Below are 4,590 nucleotides of genomic sequence, written 5' to 3'. Positions count from 1 at the left end.
TGGTCAAATTAGACCACGCGATTCAAGAAGATGGAGCAATTGGTACCATGTTAAGGCTCTTAAGCTTGAGTTTTATGATTTAACTGGGAACACATGGGATCGATGGTATAAAGGAAAGTTTGTTAAATTGGATAGGAAGATGTTCCTGTTGAAGATAGTAAGTTCTATTGTGCAGTATATCTAGCATTTGTATTGCTTAACTTCTTTTCATGTAAAGAAGTTAATTTTTTTTTTTTGAAGAATTATCGAAGTGAACTGGATTACTTTAAGATTGAGGAGGTTGAAGACGTCCAAGAACAACTTCTTGTTAACATGGAATATTTAAGGTAAACCATCTGTCTATTTGTATTTTAATTGTTTATTATACTAGTATATTATTAAAACTTTTGTTCGTACAGGATCCTTATAAAATAATTATCGTTCCTACAAGATAGACGATAATTTGATCTGTAAAAGATTAATCGAGGCAGCTAAGGATATCACTCTACATAAAATATATTGCGGTATATATTTGTATATAGTTTGGAAAAATTGCTAGGAAGAATTTAAACATTGCTTTTCATGTTGCAAATCGTATTCTAGATGCAAGTATAAAACGTTCACCGATGATGGCTGAGATATCGTATCATCGAAAGGATTTGTTGATTTATCCAGTTATTAATGACGTATGTACATATTTTTCTATTGTGATTAATGATACTCCAATTAGTTCCTTTGGTTATGTTGAAGTGTTGAAAAATGGATTGTGGGTCAAATATCCAAAACTATTTAACCAGATTACAATCTATGCATTTTCTTAAAATAAAAAAAGAACACAATCTATGCACTTAACGTGTGTGAGAATCTGATGTGAAAGAATTAGGAATCTAACAGTGTATAATTAAAATGGGTCGGGTGTTTTAATTGGTTGAATTTTCCATGTAGGATGCGATTGACATTCACGGGCAAGGCTAAAAAAATGAAACTCACCATCTATGCTATGTAAGTCGGATTGTGTTTGATAAACACGCTTGAGGCTCATGTTCAAGGGTTCGATAGGAACAACACTTAATTGAGGTGCTAAAATGAAAAAAAGGTCCAAGTTTAGGGGCCGCATATGCATTAAGCCTAACTTAAATGTCATGCAAGAAGAATAATCAAAATTGAGTTGTAAGTTGCAACACAAGAAGTTTGGTCAACCCTATTCTTTCCACACTCAACATATACCAAGTTGATGTACTTGCTTGAACTGACCTTTACTATACTTGATTTTATCTTTAACAGGTTCCGAACTTCAGCTTGTTAAGCAGGGTTTCGTGGTTAATTACTCCACAAGCTGATATTACTATACAACTATGTGACCTCCATCATTCATCAGTACTAAGAAAACCACACATATATATTTTGGATTCATTGTTCGAGGTGCTTAATCAAATGACAAACCATCATTTAAAACTTCAGTTGATCGCCTATGGTTTCCAAAGCCTTGTGCAATTAATATAATCATTTGGTGTCTGATACTCTAGGCGCTATTGGTATATTCGCTATCTTATTAATTTCTAACATTGATTCTAAAGAAACATTTCTTAAGCTCCAACAAGTTCTCAAATTATGACATTTGCTTTTTAGATGCGGAGAACCAGGTAATGTATCCATTTTGATAATCTGTCTATTTTATCTTTTTAGATATTTTTGATTATAATCCTTGTATTTTTTGAATTTTTTATTATTTGATTTTAGGTGCATCATTCTTATGTAGATCATCCGATTATTATTTGTCAATACTCTTGAGAAAATTTACAACTAATACTAAACATGGGTCGAGTGTTTTAATTGGTGCACTTTTGTCATGAACCTTGTTCAATGTATTATTTTTTTCTATTTGATAAGCATTGTAAAGATTACTCTGCACCGTGAACCTTGATTTAGTGCATTATTGTTTTTTAATTTGATAACTTTTGTGCATATTATTATACTCTGCACCATCGATGTAGTGGTTCCACGTCAGGACGAGAACAAGCCCAAGATGATCCATGAAAGTTAGAGGAGTAAGAAGGAAATATCTCCTATCGGCTTTAAGGAAATGGACTGGGATAGATATAGTTTCATAAGTTTCTATCATTACCTTGATTGTGTGGTATAAATTATTTGCGTTTTGTTTAGACATAAACTGAACTTTGTTAAATTTAAAAACAAAAAAATAGTGTGGCAAGGTATAAAAGTATTTAACACAATCTTGTGAAAGTGAAAATTGCAGCGCATAGAGAGAGGTGGAGGGAAGAAAGAGATTGTGGTAGGGAGTCGAACTGTAGGGGAGAAAGAGCAGGGATAAGGGCAGGATGCAGTTTGGCAAAGAGGGTTTGGGCAAGTAGAGAAACTCAAACGTTGGAAGTAGAAATTCTGGCGGGTGATAGCATGCTACTCAAGCTAAGTGGCCATAGGTAGTTTCTCGAGGACCTGTTTGTTCATGCGTTAGAGGTTGTATTTACATATTACTACATACATTGTAAAATGTACCTATAAAGGATCAGTAGACAATGTTGTGATAAGCGAAATGTACGACATATTTGAAAATAAAGGAATGTACTGCATAGCCAGGCCTGTAGATGAATGAAGAGTAGGTGCAACACATGAGATGCTTCCCCTTAGTCATTATGTACATTCTGTGCAAGGAGAGAAATAAGAAAGTTTTTGATGGATTAGAGAATGACTTTGTACTAGTTTATTTTTATTTAATTTCTGATCACTCATGAGGTCCTTGTTTTGTGATTTTATCTATTTAATTATATTTCTGAAAAATAGAATCAACAATTTCTTCTTCCATACTTGTGATAGTTGTTGTCGGAGCATATTTCCATTTATCAATTAACTTATGTGATTGGCGTTCTTTACAGGTCAAAATGCAGTTAGTGCTACCTACTAAATGGTAAGATATTACCTACATGTTTTTAATTGTAACATTATGTGCAAATGTGAATATTTCGGCGCTTCTTCTTTGATCTTGTTTTTGGGCTCTTCTGTCCTCTTGGCATGATAAATACGATGTCTTATTCTTTTTCCAATCAAGTGCTCTTTCTCCGTGGAATTGTGTAATTAGGAATAAGATATACTTTCTCTTATTTTTATGTTATTTTGAAACAATATATAAATCGTGAAATACTTGAAAGAATAATCAAACCAAAATAGGAACAATCTTTTTTCTTATTAACTTCATATGTATCTTAATAAGCACATTCCTACACTTAAATATGTTCATTCGAATATTGTATTTTTTAAGAATTAGAAACTTGTTAATATGACAAGGAATCTATTCCTGAGTTAATTTTTTGTTGTTGAAATTTGTTGCTAATTCATATCCTGTAACACAAGATTCTACCTTACACTTTTTTGTTTTTATTGGTTTGATCCTTTATTCCTTAAGATTGTGCTATCAATATCAAGTTTGTTAAGTTCTTTCCTTTTCGTTGTTCTTGTTGATTTTTTCTTCTTTACATAAAAAAAAATTAACTGCGATATGTAAAATAGCTAAATTTCTTTGAGCCTAGCGATATTAGATATGATTGTTCAAACATAGTAGATATAATAAAAGTTCTAACATTAGTTAACACGAGTTAATAGAGTAGATAATAAAATTTCAAGTAGTAAACACAAATTCAAAGAGTAGATAACAAGAAGTTCAAAACTCTAAATGTAGAACACCACGAGTGGGTGCCTCAGTCATCATCGGTTGCATCTCCATCCTCAGCATCTGAATTAAGTCATTCCAAAGGCTGGTTGTTAGGCTAAGTAGCCGCAGCTGTGAGCATCAGCATCAGCATGAAGAGCTGGCACAACAACTCATTTTCCCTAGACCGTGGGCCGATGGGCCCACTCCGTGGGCCGGTGGTAACTACCCCATGCCCACTCGGGGGAAGTACCACCGGATGAGGATACGGTGGACAAATTCCCAGCAACCTCTTGAAGATGTAAACGCTATCCGACTCGAGGTAGACTGCTTATGGAGACTCGTCATACTATAGAGGCGGGATGCGAGAGAAATCTAGCTAGGCCCTAACTTGAAAACGTCGGCGGTAAGGTAGCGGAAACGCAAGACAAAAAGTATCCTGAAAAAATAAACTAAATATTTACAACAAAAGACAAGTAAAATTAACTAAATTCATCAAATGTGATATGTTCACTTAGGATTTAATAAGGTCAATTCTGGAAAGATAAAATTACTAGTTTCTTGATTATGGGATCGTTTGTTTTTTCCATAATACACCCATAAATAAAGACTTAGGGTATATAAGATTAAAAGCAAATTTCTGGCAAACTTTCGAACTTTTGGACGATCAAGTGAACACCGACAAAACAAAATAGTCTTATATTTTGCTGGATGAAAACATATATAATATTAGTTTTTTGTGCTCTATGCATTTGCTTGTATTGTTTTAATGAAATTACATTCTATTCATTTGTCATAATCTTATATTTTGCCGAATGAAAGCATACACAATATTAGTTTGAATTAATTTAATGTGGCCTTATTTAAAAAGTATTTGATTTGAATATTTTCTTGCAATGAAAAGCATATTGGAACTATGACCAAACAGAAAAGTATATCACAGAACA

At 33.2% G+C, this 4,590-nt stretch overlaps 1 long non-coding RNA gene across 1 annotated transcript; it reads left to right on the top strand.

Annotated features, from left to right (window-relative positions):
- Window positions 1–49: 49 nt before the first annotated feature.
- On the top strand, window positions 50–3,219 carry LOC132066938 (uncharacterized). The gene is made up of 3 exons (XR_009416968.1): window positions 50–157; window positions 241–665; window positions 1,264–3,219. It is a non-coding gene; the product is annotated as an uncharacterized LOC132066938 (long non-coding RNA).
- Window positions 3,220–4,590: the final 1,371 nt, after the last annotated feature.

This window comes from Lycium ferocissimum, chromosome 8 (assembly GCF_029784015.1).
Source record: "Lycium ferocissimum isolate CSIRO_LF1 chromosome 8, AGI_CSIRO_Lferr_CH_V1, whole genome shotgun sequence".
Classification (NCBI taxonomy): Eukaryota; Viridiplantae; Streptophyta; class Magnoliopsida; order Solanales; family Solanaceae; genus Lycium; species Lycium ferocissimum.
Note: the sequence above shows the minus strand (reverse complement) of the source record. Positions and strands in the feature narration are given on the sequence as shown.